Source organism: Molothrus aeneus, chromosome 3 (genome assembly GCF_037042795.1).
Source record: "Molothrus aeneus isolate 106 chromosome 3, BPBGC_Maene_1.0, whole genome shotgun sequence".
Taxonomy (NCBI): Eukaryota; Metazoa; Chordata; class Aves; order Passeriformes; family Icteridae; genus Molothrus; species Molothrus aeneus.
Window position 1 is genome coordinate 733,976 of NC_089648.1, and position 15,387 is coordinate 749,362.

A 15,387-nucleotide genomic window follows, 5' to 3' on the forward strand; every position below is an offset into this window, starting at 1 on the left:
TTTCAAATGCAATTCATACAGAAGCTGGACACTCAGGAGGTGCTATTTGCTGCCAGAAACAATCTTTAAACCCATTCATTCTTCTCTAGAATTGAAAGGCTTAATGTGAAGAAGGTCAAGGTCAAGCCTCTGCCCCTCACGTCCTATGTTTCAGCTGCATTGCTTGGAGGGCTGGATGCTCAGCTAACACATTTGTAATTAAATTAATGACTATGAAACTTTGCGTATTCTCATTGGCTAATGACTTATCCACCATGCTATAGCTCAGACTATCAAATAATATTTACAGCTAGACTGGGAGACATCTACATGGGAGAACCCTTCATTTTGGGGGAAGTGACAGTAGGACCTAACAGGTATTTTCAACTTCTCCACAAAGTGGGTCAGATTCTGATCTTTGTTATCCCTCTTGATACAGAAGGACACCCCTGAGCTGGTCCTAACCAGAGGTCAGGATGCAGCCCATTAATCCTCAATTTGGTAGGGTTTCTTTTTTGTTACAAATTCAAGCTAGCTCTGATTAGCGAGCATGACTTGATTAAGAAAGGCGGGCCCTCCTACCATCTGTCAGGTCTTTATAACAACAACACCGGCTTATTTCTTTGCTTGATTCAAGCATGGCACATTGCAAATTACTGCTCACTGAATGTTAGATTTGTTCATTACAGGAAAACCTAATTGCAGGTGCAGAGGAGGTGGGGAAGTTGTGGGAGACTGCAAGTAAACAGCCATAAAGCAGATGCCATCATGCTCAATTACAGAAAGAGGACAAAAGCAGCCCCTTTCAGCAAAGCTGCTCTAAAGAAGGCAGGATCCCGGGGGCTGTTTTCTGTCCTGTCTTTGCGATAAGTGCAGCCTTTATGAAACAAGATAAGTCAGGGCAGAGCTTGGCTCTAAAATTTTAGTAATAACATCTCTGTTAAAATAGAAGTTGCTACATATTGGAGATTAAACCATCCCTCTCTTTGATGGTGCTCTCCATAAGGACATCAGGAGTATGAGCAGGTATAGCTGGGTGGCAGGGATATTTCCTGGATCACACCCTGTTTGCTTAGAAAGGTGTAAGGAAAGCAGACAGCTCCTTGCATTTCCTCTGCAGCTTCAGCAACAGATCTGCTGTTTTTCTTATCTGAGAGGGAATATGTGACCTTCATGCCTTCACATTAGCTGTGCCCTCACTCGTGGTTGCTTTTCCTCTTTGAAGCTACAGCAGGAAGAAATGTATCTTGAGGAGTCAGCCCTGCAGCTATTGGCACGATATTCTACTTTCATCACTGCGCACATCGCCACATCCTTGTCAGAGGGAGGCTGGCATTTTGTGATGGGTCACACCATGTGTAGGAGCCTAAATGTCTGCTGGAGAAGGAGGCCACCTGGTCCTGCCAGCTGCATGGTCACAGCAGTGTGAAGGACCAAGCTTCGGCAGCTCATCTGCAAGCCCAGCTGTGCAAAGGCAGAGCTTAATTTCATGGCTAATACTCAGGCTGGTATAGGACACTCCAAGGATGCTCACAAAGAGCAGGAAATGAGCTTTACAAAAACATGGTGCACTTGGATATTTAGGAGGAAAAGATAAACCGGGAACTGGTCTCTTCTGGAAGGGCATGTGAAGGTGTGGGGATACTCTCAAGGCCACCCCAACCTTCCCACCCCGCTGCTGTGCTGGTGGTGCTCTTCACAGCACTCAGCTCCAGAAAAACACTGCTCCTGGCCAGCAAATGGAGCATGCTCAGCTGGGATAAAAAGAAGTTATTTTGGTAAAGAACCATGCTCCAAACTCCTGTCCTACTTGGCTGGGTCTAGCACTGGTCACTGCTTCACAAATTGTGGTTTTTTCCCAGATTGAGGCATAACCCAGAGCTGAAATATTTCTGGCATAGCCTCTGTACCAGAACACCAAGACTAAGTCTGTGGACCTAGTTTTTGAGCATCTGGTTAAAATATTCTCCTCTGCCTGGACCCCTCGCTACACTTGTGCTGGCAGAGGAGTAGCACCGAGCTTGAGCCTAAATCAGGACAATTTGTTTAGGGCTTTGGGACTGATCTAACTGTAAATACATATAGATGTTGATGGGCAGGAAAATGGTTCTGCTCTGTGTCTGTTGGTATCATCTCACTAGCTGTAAAGTGGGAGGTGATGCATCAGTGAGAGGGTGGGATGCTAGCAGGGAATTTGGTTCATTTTCTAAGCATATCCAGTGTGAGCTGAATAATTACAGACCTGTAAGTGAGTGGAGGTGACATGAGGGCTTCTACTGACAACAGCAATTTATTTATTGACTATTGGTCAGTCTTTGCAGATAAAAAAAATCACAGCAAATTCCATTCTCAGGTAGATTCCAGCCTGATTTTGATGTTTTCTTTACCTTTTTTTTTTTTTTTTTTTTTGATCATGAGCCAGTGGTGGTAATGGGTAGTGCAAAGAAAAAAAGGGAACAAACGTGGAGAGACTTTTACAGAAGCACAGAATGGTTTGGGTTGGAAAGGGCCTTAAGGATCATTTCATTCCAGCCCCCTGCCATGGACAGGGAGACCTTTCACTAAACCAGGTTGCTCAGAGTTCCATCCAACCAGGCCTCGAACACTTCCAGGGATGGGGCATCCTCAGCTTCTCTGGACAACCTGTTCCAGTGACTCAGCATCCTCAGAGTCAAGAATTTCTTCCTAACATTTCATCTAAACCTACTACCTGTCAGTTTGAAGCCATTGTCCCTTGTCCTGTCACTCCATGCTCTTGTGGGGTTGTTTTAGGTACCCTTCTTGGTTTGTTAGAGCCATCAGTTGGCATCTTAGTGACAGCCGTGTCTTATTTTGCATCAAGCTAAAAAAAGTGTCAGAGCTTGTAAGCAGAGAGATGTTGTGCAGCAAGTGATCGAACTCGACAGGTTTATTGAGATTGTTTGGTATTTGTGAAGCGCTTAGCATGGATTGAGAAATAGCAAAAAGCATTCTTCCAGACAAGGCATTTTACACCAAGTTTTAGTCATAAACAGAAGTGCCCCGCAGCTGTGCTGATTCAACTTTATTTAATAGAAAACTGTGCCTAAGAATCAATAAAGGTTACTGATTTGCACACAGTGTGATAAACTACATATATTTTGTAGATGGCAGGGAATGAGTTTAAATTTTTTTTCAGATTTTGCAATTTATAATGTGGAATAGGACAGATTAGAGATAGGATTTTCCTTGAAAACTCCTGTTTAGGCTGAAATGCCATTCCAGTGTCATGAATTTCCAACAACAGACCCTGTTATCAATAAAAATCCTGGTGAGAGAAGAATTATGTTTTAAAAGGAATTATTGCTCTGAAGTACAAATTAACAGTTCTCCCTCTATAGTGTTTCTTAGGAACACCTATAAAAACCTTTTATTTAAAACTCCTAATGTTTTAAAACATTGAAAATTAACAATTTCAGGAATGGTCAAGGAAAGTTAAACCATGATGAATTTGCTCTTACTGATACTAGACAGACTTTCAAAAGCATAAGGTCTGGCTCAGGCCCACTGAAACCTGCACTTGTTTAAGCAGAACCAAAACAGGCCTAAGATAATATCAAGGACTTAGGGTAATAAATTCCTTGCAGAATTTGTATTTTTGTTACTAGTTGATATTTTGCATTCTGTTCTCATTGAAGTTAATTTGAACCAAGTATCAAAATCCTACAATTACCTGGGGAATCTCTAATATAACTGGAAAAAACTCTCCAAATGTAGTCTGTACTTTTAACTTAAACTACATTCTATTTTATCTACGGTCCCTGCAGAGATGACAAATCAGAAAACCAAAGTAGGAATGTAATATGTTAAGCACTTTCAATCTAAAAATTTGATTAAAAAAAAAGGTTGCTACAGAAGTTACAGACCCTACATTCACTCAATTTGTGTTTGTACTTTTGGTAATTGCTTATACAAATTCAGCCTCAAAATTTAATGTGGACCTTGGCTTTTCCATTTTGGAAAAGGAAATCCTCTGGGTTCACAGACAAACATCCCCAGTGCCCTTTGAAAAGGAGAAAAAAGCCCAAACACTGCTACAAAATACGGTGTACAGCATGTTCCAGGCTGTGCTCTGTGTCTGCTACACAATGCAAGCAACTGCAGGCACTTGGGTCATTCACATCCAGCTCCCTGCCAACAGTCCCGTCCCTTATGCCAGTGCTCATACAGAAGCACCACAGAAATGTTAGAAAGAAATACAGACTGGCTAATGGAAAGGCACTGCCTATTATACTTTGAATTCTGCAGCTGCTGTTTCAGTGGTGCCAAGATGCAGTAAAGAATCCCTTAGCAAGAACATTATATAATCTGTATGGAGTAATACTGAAGGCTCAGAGAGACCTACGTCTGTCCCCAGAGGAAGAGAGATACAGCGACTGACCTTTGAAAGCAAATATTTGCTTCACAGTGATATAAACACTTCAATGCAATAAATACAGGAAAATGAAAATGCTGTAATTTACTGGGGTGAAGGCAACACGGCAATAAAATGTTCTTTTTTTAAGCACTCTCTCTGTTATTAAAGGACACATCTACTCTTCCCATAGATATTTGTAGCCAGAAGATGACTGCATTGGCGTGTTTTACTAAAAACGTCAGCGTTGGTCAATCCCACTCCTTCTGCCTCTTTCTTGTAGTTTTGAAAGCATTACCACGGTGGTGTGGTGTTTATAGAACCACAGAAAACCCGAGGAGAGACTTTGAATCAAGTGTCTCAGGATGGATGTTGGGCCATTTAAAGGTGGAATTTGGGTTGCTGCTACTGTCTGGCTGTTGGTAGAAGAAGAAGAAACACTGTCAAAGGAGGAGATGAAGGGGGTCATCCTTGCTCTCTGGTGTTTTCCTTCATTTGGCTTCCCAAGTGCCTTCCAAAGGGTGTTCAGCCTCTATGGGGTCAGGCACAAAACAGCTCTGGGGATACGTGGGATCCTCCTGTCACAGGACACATCCTTTATCCTGCTGGACCTCCTCAACAGCTACCACTGCCCAGGGAGCTCTCTACAGCTCCCCTGGCCAGCGCATTGGCCACGTCTTCCACCACCTTCACAAGCCTTCCCTACACGGGCTTCTGGCAGCTGGGCTATAGGAAATGCTCTGGCATTAACCCCAAAGCCCAGGAACGGCCTGGTAACACCAGCAGGGAATGAAAGGACATGAAAAGTGTGAACCTGCTGCAAAGGCATGCTTAGAACCATTCCCTGTGTGTGTTACTGACACCAGCAGGCTCCCCCTGAAGCTGTGCTGAGGATGGAGGGTTGGAAGGCAGATCCCCACAGAAAGCCAGGAGAGTCACGTGTGTGCTGCCCACAGTCGGTGTGACAGGCAACAGCTGGTGAGAAATTGAGGGGAGCTGGGAATGGAGTTTTTATAGGTTGTGGGCTCTCAGCAACGGCCCTCACAAGCTCCAGCTTCTCTGACTTCTGTCATCTCCATCTTCTTTGACACAGAGCTTACCACAATTAATACTGTCTGTATCTAAACATGGCCTGCTTTTGCTCTTACTGTATTTTAACTGATCTGAAAGCACTTGGAGAGGAAATGAGATAATTTTGTAATGAAAAATCCTATTTAAACATTTTACACCGTGGCATAAAATGTAACAATGAAAAATTAGTTGGAATTTTAATTTAGATTTAATTTCTAAATAGATTTGAAAGAAAGTCTTGAAGGAAGTCTGTTGTTCAATTCTCCAGCACCTATTGCATGGATCCAATTTATTCGCAAGATTTTCAGCAAAGTTCTTATTTCCAAAGAAACACCTTCTTAACATTTGTGGTAGAGATTAAACCAAAAAGCTGGAGCAGTGTTTCTGTAGGGTCTGTCAGCCTTTACCTAAGGCACAGACACCTCATCTTTCTCCTGCTGCAGTCCCACAGCATTTTGCTTCAAGCCTTTGGGCCCACTTCCACAGCCCAGGCTGACAGAGTATAGGGATAATAACCAATTTCACTCCAAATTCTTGCTTGATATTCAGCAAAGAGTAATGCCTACCAATGAGGGCTTGTCAGACAGTGACTTAGGACAAGACAGGCACTGAGATGTTGCAAATATGAATTCAGGAGAGGCAATTAAAAAAAACAGGTAATTTCTAGTTTGTTCCTGTCTTCCTGCATCACCTTCGGCAGCTCATTTTACTCCCAGGGCTTGCTTGCCCTGCCTGAAGGCAGATCCCTGGAGCTGTGTGAGGTGCTGCAGGTGTTGGGTTTCCTGCTGCTGGCTCCATCCATCAGCACTGTGCAGGTGTCCTGGATACCCTCTGATGGGACTGCTTCTCCACATCTAACAACTGAATCTGTCTCCCATCTCCACAACGCAGATAAAATCCTTCTCTTCCTTCCTATCTTGCCCTTGTTTTGTCCTACTTAAATTGCAGGTGTCCCAGGGCATGGACCAGCCCCTTGCCTGGGCTCCAGGACACCTGGGACTTTGGGATAAATGCTGTTGATTGGGCTGCCATTGTGGCACCCCTGCCAGCCCCCCAGTCCAAGGCAGGTGGGTGCTGTCCTGTCAGCTGGCAGACAACACGGCTGCTCCCCAGGCTCCTCCAACACCCACTGCTGCTCCACCAGCTCCCAACCACAAAAACACAAGCGCCGTGCAAGAGACAGCCATTTTGTAACAAGTCACCTCAGAGTAATAGAGACTTGACTTTCTATCCATTTTACTTCACTGCTAAAAGAAAACAAACCTCTCGATGTGTTATCTCTTTGCAGTCATTTTTACACCTATATACCCACACATTTTTCCTTTTTTTTTTTTTTTTTCTTTGCTTTCCCACAGAAACAGCAAAACATTCAAGGCAAAAATGTTTGTTCTGTTCATCTGGCAGAGCAAGCAGGCAGAGAGGTGCAGGGTGAAGAAAGAAACCTTCTTAGGGGGAGTGGGCACCACATCTACTGGCTGCACAGAGCAGAGACCTGAACAGAACAGGCTGCTGTGAATCAAATTCCCTGTTATTGCAGCTCCCTGTCTCATGTAGCGTCATTTATAATTTAACAAGCTATGTCCTATGAATCACTAAGCTTATTGTGTTCCCACTAGTTCTGAGTCCACATCCTCACTTCTCCAGTACCTGGAAAACATTTTACTTCTAGCACAAATTGATTCCCAGCTAGGAAACAGCAGCTTGTTCCTGTGCTAGTGTTGTCCTGTGGCTTAAATATTTCCTCTTCTTCCCTGCTCTCTCCTTCTCTCTCTCTGAGGTACAGAAACAGGACTTGTAACGTTTCCCAGAATTTCTTATGATGTGAAAGATGAGATCTGTTAGTCCTTTCCTGGTAGGCAGACTGTTTGTCATCCTACCAGCTCTTGGTTTTGCCAGTTCCATTTGAATTAGTCTTCTCTGGGAAAGGGTGGCTGGCATTTCACAGGGTGTTTTTAATGAGGGTATGGGCTTTGCTGAAAGGGCTTACTTCTTCCCTGTCTTTCCAGGAGATACCTGCTCCAAAATATCCTACAACCTCACTTGCCATTGGCATAGCTGTATCTTGATGGCTCAGAACAAGAAATCCAGGTATTAGTGGAGAGGATTAAAGAAAACATCTTGACTTGTGAAAAGCTGTTTGCATTCTGAGGCCAGAATCTTGGAGAAAAAACTAAAGGCAGCTGCCTAGCTGGAGGATGAGATTTCTTACTGTGTCATGATTTCCAGGAGCATTCAAACCCTAAATCCATTCAGGTGTTCAGAATATTTACTGGCCATCACTGCAGCAACAATGAACAGTCAGCCTCTCTTCCATTTGATTCCAACCTGGCTTTCTTTATACTGCTCCTAAGCCACTAAATCTGATTAATGGCCAATTTTAGAAGCTAGTGGTGAAAGTCACGCCCCGTTTCAAGTTGGAGGAAGTGTCACCACTGCCATTAGTGGGGTCAAAGTTGCAGGTGGAGCTATGAGCCAGTGACAGTGGTTCTGGGAGAGGCCAGCAGTGTGGGGAGGGGCAGCTGTGAGTGTGGAAACACCAAACAGAAGTGCTTGCCATCTTAAATACTTTTCTGCTATATTTTCCTGGGGCTCTAACTTGCTCCCTTCTGTTTCTCTGAGATGGAGTAGAAATATAAAATGGAAGTATTGCAAAACATTTAATGAGGGATTCAAGGCACAGCAAGGAATAAGAAAGCTGCATGGCTAATTTTCCTGGGGCTTTCCCACCAGGCTCCATGAGGCCTGCTCCATTTGCTGTTTGTAGAAAGAAACTGCTCCCTCTGCAGTCTTCTCAAGAGTGCCAGAGCTCCTGGTCCAGCCTCCACTCCATATATACATCCAAACCTCTTCCAGATCTCCTGGTTCAGGTTAACCATCACCCCTCAGCATTCCAGACCATAATGAGCCGTGGGTGAAGAGCCTCCTTCTGTGCCTCACAAACCAAGAGGAGCAGCCCCAGTGGCAACAGAGAAAGGGAGCTGAGCTTCTGCAAGAGAGCATTAAATAGTAGTTGTTCACAAGACCTTGCTCCACATTGCCTCAACCTTTCCTACGTCTTCTCTGCCTCTGCAAAGTCAGCGCAAAACGTCAGAAGAGTTCCACGCTCTTGTATTACACACAGATCAAATCAATGGCAGCAAATGCAAACCAGCAGAGCTTATCCTCAAATTTCTCATCATGATCCAAGAAGGCAGCCTGACAACTGAGGAAAGACATTTTTAGGCTACATGCATGATGAAAAGGAAACCCACAAATTGAAGAAGGATTTTTTTAGGCTAAATGGATGATAGAAAGGAAACTCGCAAACTGGAGAAAGAATTTTTTTAGGCTAAATGGATGATGAAAAGGAAACCCACAAACTGCAAAAAGGTATTTTTAGGCTAAATGGATGATAGAAAGGAAACCCACAAGTATTACAGTAGGAAAAGGGAGCACATTTGCGTTGGCCTGTCACAAAGCAGAGCTAATTTCTGCCACAGTCTTTGTAAGTCTGCAAGTCAGGAGAAAATTTTGTGGTAACTTTGCTTTGAAAGTGATTTTAAAAGTTAAATTGAACATAATAATGAATAACTTCACAGCTAAAACAGATATGAAGTTCTTCATTTGTATGTTAACAATTGGTGCTATCCCATCTTCGCTAGTCCTGATACTGGCAGGACTGGATGAAACAATCTGTGAGTTTAAGTAGCACATTTACAGGCTTAGTGTGGAATGGCTGCTGATTGTGACAGAAGGCAAAAATGTGGAAAAGATTGGCAGTGACACAGTTAACCTCGTCAGCATCAATGTTGCCAAAGCTTTGATTTCAAAGTGATAGACAGGAATAAGGTGTTCCCCTGATGGTTTGTTTGTTACGGGCTGTCAGCACACTCAGCTGGCATTTCACTTCTTTCTGCATGGTTTGCAGTTTGCAAGATTTCTCTGCAGCCCAGGACTCACACCTACCCCTGCCCCTGAGCTGTGTAACGCCAGTAAGAACCTTCAACAGAAATGAAAAAAATTCAATTAATGCAGCTCTTGCTAAATATAAACATGTTAATAGGCGAGTAAAATACACTGCGATCGTGAGGGCATCGGGAATGTAAATAGACAACATTTCCCCTCTTGACATGTATTTGTGGTAAACAAAGCTATTCATTATGTTTATAATACTCATCCTTCCATTTCTGCCTGGTGGTAAAAGCATTTCAAGCAGTGGGCTGATATATTTTTAGCAGAAATCTTCTTTAACTAAGTCGTCAGAGTCAAATCAGCAGCTGACAAAATATAAGCATTATGAAACTGGGCTGATGATGTTATTTGTAGAATTGGATTTTTAACAGAAGGATGATTTTTTTCAGCTATGAGGGGCAGCAAAAAGAGATATTTAAGAAATTATCTCATTGTCTTGAGATTCTTGGTTATCACTGATTATTCATGTTCTGTCTACCCAGCCATCTGCTTGTTCTATCATACAGCATCTGAAGCAGGTAGCAAGAAGGCAGGGAACTTCCCAGCTTGGGCTGTTTTCCTTGTGCATGCAGCCATCTGTGGTGAGGGCACTGCCACGTCAAGATGCAGCACCATCAGAAAATAGCAAAGGCACAAGAGGTTGCAGGCCTGAGTCAAAGCCCATCACCTTGAGGAGCTGCTCTCCAAATGAGTCTCCTTCACCTCCCCACTATGGCCAGTGGGTTTTCTCTGGGGCAAAGGAGCTTTAAAAATGAACAAGCAAAACAAAAAGAAAAAGGCTGACCTTTCTGAGGGTGCCCTGAATATCCCCCAAGGATATCTCATGCTTTGCCATGGTCTTGGCTCAGGGCTCACTTTCTGCCACTTCCTACCCCCAGCTCCTCTCTCCTCTACTTTGTGTTGTGGTCTCTGCAAGGGACTTAAAATATGGATGCAGGATTTAAAGCTGAAGGAGTTCATGAACTTTGAAAAGCTTACTTCCTTTCAAGAAAAAAAGAAATAGCTACAGCCATGTTATACAAAGAAAGGTCCCTTTTTAGTTTGTAACTCCCCTCCTTCTCTGTTTGTACACAGGTGACACACAGATAGACGTGTGAGTACATAAAATGCAGCAGGCACAATTTAAGGACACAGCAGAGTATCTTTTTTTAAAGGCAGTTTATGTAACAAAAAGGGCTGGGAACCCAATTTTAAACCACTAAACCTTTTACAAGTTTAAATTTTATTATTTCAAGGCTCTTTTACAGAGTCACGATAACAAAAAATCCTGCTGCTATTAAACAGCTCATCTCCCTGAAGGGAAGCTGGATCCTTGACCAGTTCAGACCCATTCCCAAAATTCTGCAGTGCTGCGAATGCTGTTCAGAGAAGGGAGAAGATCTGGCTGCTTCCTTCACTGGGCACAACTAGAAGATTAAATGGGAAAGTCCTTGGGTCATATCCACCATTCTCTACTGGTGGATACTTGTATCAAAACCTATAAATTGGGAACAACCCGGTAAGGTGGATACAGTGGATGCTTACAATGCACTTAGAGTTGTACAAGTCAGATATTGAAAGCATTGACATTTCTGGAATAAGTAACAAGCTGTATTAGCCGCAGGAATGCATAATAGCAGCCCACAAGTATGCAAAACTTATTCACCTGTTTCCAAAGGCCACTGCTGCTTTCTGATTCACACCTACAACTAATTCCTGGCTGCTAGTCATTTTCCAGGAATCAGCAATACAAATTCGAAGGAGGCTGATTAGAAACCTCTCTTTTTTCAGAAGTCGATTTCAGCTTTCACAGGATGATGAGAAAAACCCCAGCGCACTCCTCATGGAAGATTACCCAGACTTGCAGGCGAGGATTTAGCTGTACTAATACAAGAGCACAACTTCTACTCTTTTTTTTTCTTTCTCCTTTCTTTTTTTATTGACCAATCAATTCAACAACAGGCTTGATAGTGCCTCAAGGGCATCGCTTTCAACCACGTGATCAGCAGATTAACAGAGAGGCTGCAAAATCCTTTCCGCTCAAACTGTTTTAACAGAGGATCAAAATCTTTCTCTCTGCGTGGGGATTTTTATTTAGCTAGTTCTTTTTATTGAGTTTGCACATGTTTGTGAAGGAATTAAGGCCTGCAAGGGCATGCAAGATGGTCTGGTTTGGCTGCTAACCTTTTCCTTTCAATTTTTGTTTGGGAGTAGATAGTTTTCTGGTTCCTTAAGGGAATGTTGTCCCTTCCCTGGTCCTATACTTGCACCATTAACCGTCATCAACCCACAGATGCTGGCACTGAAAGAATGGAATTGAAAACATTTTTAATGTTTTCATTAAAACATTAAAATGCCTCCCTTTTCCCTGCTGGAGTTCTTGTTCTCACTAAGGGGGATGGATATGTTGAAACAGGCTGAGATACAATCTGCAGGGGAAAGGTTTGGGAAATTCAGGAGCTGGGTAAGTCCTGTGGGGTCACATGAGATTTATAGAGCTCTGCTGAACAGTACAACAAGAGATTAAATTTGATCATGTAAATAAAATAAACAACAATTAACTGTTTCTTGGCCGCAGCAGTCTGGCTCCTGGGAAGCAGCTGTTTGCACCATAGAGGTACATGGGGGCTCCTGCTGAAATCCCTAATATTCAGTGCCCAGATTCCTGAGCTACGAAGGTACAACTACTGCTGGTGGCAAGAGGGTGCATTCAGTGCTGTAGACGGGAGGAAAACAGAATACAAAATACCCTGAAACAGAGCAGAAGTCCAGGCTGCCTTATATCCCTCTAAGACATAATGCACACCTGGAGCTGCAGAGATGGAGGATCAAATGTGAAGGTCCACACATAACATGGCTGAGAGTTTTTTTGGCTCTAGCACAAAACCAGCCCCCTCACTCAGCTGCTGGATGATGAACCACAGCAATGAGCTGGGACAAGAGCAATTCACATACTAACAACAGAAACAGCAAGAATAAACTCAGCAAAAAAAAAAATAATAGCTGACATTTGACAGCAACCACAGTCTGGTCACAAACAAGTCACAGAATTCAGCACATAGAGGATTTTCCCAGAACTGTGCCTGGATATTGCCACACTTCTGCTGTCAATATCCTACAGCTCCAGATTTCAAGCAGAGTGTGTGCACACAGCTGAGGGCAGAAGGATTTTGCCTCACTGCCTGGCAATGAAAGCTCCAATTCTATTTGGATTTAAATCCCTAAACCTTTTCCTGCCTTTGCTGGGACCTACATGAGGTGACTTTGGGTCTTTAAGACCAGAGGCTTTATAAAAAGCCGTGCCAAAATGAAGGAATAAATTATTCCTTGCAGTGGATGAATAGTGACAGCCAATCTAATTCTTCTAAACGTTTAAACAGTGCTTGGTTTGCATCAGAAAAACAGGATTTGCCTTCCAACCTCCCCACCTTCATAAGACTCTCATTTATTTAGGTGCATCTGCATTCATTCACGTGAGCATCAATCCAGAGTTTCTGGGTGCCGCTGCTTTTCCAGCCCTCTGTAGGAGAGCCCAGCTTGGCCCGAGGCCCTTCAGCAGTGCTGCCCCCAGAGCATCGAGGGACAGCTCACCCGGGCTGGGAGAGAGGCACCATGCACGCACGGCTCGCAGAGCTGTGACAAGGACAGGAGTGTGGCAAGGACACAGGGCACAGCCCGAGGTGCAGATGTCCCATTGGGAGTTAGGGCTGGGATGCTGCGGAGCTTGTGAGTTCAGGCACCAGAAAATGCTCTAGCCCACAAGGTGTTTCTACATTCCTAAGTGGCCAAGCAGCCAGCGTTCAAGGGGAGGTGTCTCACGTGCATGCTGCACCCAAGGGCTTTGCTGCAGCTGTTCAGTAAACGTGTCTCTCCTCTGAGACCCACCAGTAGAGAGCTGTCTTTTCAGGTTTGGGTAGAAGAGCTCTGGTCTTTCAGTATCAGCCAAATTCCCTTGATTTTTTCAGCTGGTTTTAGTTTTGGAAAGCTTTCCCATCACTTCTACCCCTCCTGCAAATGTATGAGGGTTTTTAGAAATGGAAACATTTTGAAGACAAGAACAATACTTGCTAATGAAGTCATTTGTAAGTAAAATAAGTTCCAATCAAGAATATTGGCGTGCTATACTATATATTTATAAATACTACTCCTGTAAGTAAAGACAGCAGGATAGGGCATGCACTTCATTTGAATGTAATCCAATTTAAATCTAAAGCAATCATTGTTTACTTGTGTATTTTATGTAATTTAAATTCCTGAAAAACCCATGGTTCTTCATTCTTGACCTAACAATAATGTGGGAACAATTCTGTGTCTAAAACAGAAATGGTTTTCTGTAAGCAACATTGCCCATTTCAGATATTTCAGACTGAACTGCTTTCACCATGCTGAAAATATTTTTCAATAAGTGAATAAAGACAGGGAGATGATGCCTTCCTTCCTGAAGCCCCAGTGGCACATACAGCAGAAAATCTGTGTGGTGTAAGAGATCTTGGAGTGCAGCTGCTGTCTTCACACTTCACCCAAGGGTAGATTGGAGGCCACAGATTTAAATGAAGTTACTCTTGTAAGCTTTGAAAATTCATCTAAGGAGCAGATCTCAAGGACATACAGCCTGGACCCATCTGGTAGACTAAAACCCCTTGTTCAAGCAAAAATCCCCCACCCATTGTTGAGGGAAAGGGGGAATATTTATGTCACTTCCATCAGCTAATGGCTAAAGAAAGCTCTGTGACTGTACTTGAGCTCCTGTAAGCTCGGGGCCCAGTGGCTGACGGCCCAACTGCTGTCCAACAGCTTCCCAGGCTTAGCCCAGATGCAGAGTGCGTGGGGCAAAGTCAGGCAGCCCATCTGCGGCCACAGCCCCGGGGCTCGCTGCCTCCTGCTGAAACACCAGTGCTGGGCGGAAAGGGCTGCGCTTCCAGCTGACCTTCAGCTAGGGAGAACAGGGCCAAGAGATTTATTTAAGGAGCCCGTGGGGGAACAAGGTCTATTTTTAAAGAAAAATAATCCATTTTGTGGGTTTATTACACTTTGGGCCTGGATGGCTGCCAGAGAGAAAGGAGCGCTCCCCTCCTCAGAGGGATGCTGTGAGCCCTGATGTTTTCTGCCCATCCTCACTGGGTTCCTGTGCTCCAGCAGCAGTGGGATGCCTTTCCCCCAATCCCCCATAAATCCTCCTTTCCCGGGGTGTTGCCTCCTTGCAGCGCCCCGGCTCCTGCAGAGCAGAGGGCACTGCAGTGTCTGCGGCGAGCCCTGCTGGAGCTCCCTGCCAGGCTGCCGCGGGATTTGCGGCTGCTGCAGCGTGTGCAGCAGGGGGCAGCTTCAGGACGAGGGAGAAATGCAGTTTTTGGCGAGGCTCCGTGCTCTGCTCTGCGTTTGTGCAAACCCAGGTGAAGGGATGCACCACGACAAGCTGACAGATTATCTATTTCCGTCCCTTTGCCCTGCGTTCCCCATTCCAACCCATGAGGCTGCCTTGAGTCCAGGTTAAGTAATCCAGGATAGCAGAGTCACAAAAAAGACTAATTAATTCCTCGGGTTTCATTAGACATTAAGGGTAATCACTGTCTGAAACTTCAGACAGGCCCTGGATGAACATGAACCATCATCAGTGCCCAGCAGACAGCTGCCAGCAGTCTGGGAAGCAAATTTAGCTCCCATCTGAATTTCAGGAACCCCAAAATACAGATCCTGATTTAAAACTTTGTCCTGGCATATGGAAATAACTGTAGCTGTAGCTGAAACTGGAAAATTAATGGGAAATTTATTTTAGATTAATTCTATATTTAAGGAAGAAAACCACCAGCTTGTGAGCGAGGGCTCTGAATGCCTCTTTTTCTCCACCGCTGAAAAGCAGTGAAGTGCCTTGGGCTGGGTGAGCTAAACTAGTGCTGAGTTCATTGAGGGAAGGATTTAAAATCTGTCTTTTCTGAGGACTTGCCTTAAGAGCCTGGAACAGGTCACTCTCTTTAATGAACTATAAAAATCCTTCTTCCTGTCAGGCAAAGGTGAGGAAGAAAACTCCTGCGCAGATT

General features: G+C 44.1%; 1 protein-coding gene across 2 annotated transcripts in view; it reads right to left on the bottom strand.

Annotated features, from left to right (window-relative positions):
- The window catches only part of SNAP25 (synaptosome associated protein 25), a 60,284-nt gene that overhangs the window by 29,132 nt on the left and 15,765 nt on the right, over positions 1–15,387 (bottom strand). The gene's annotated exons all lie outside the window — the stretch shown is intronic.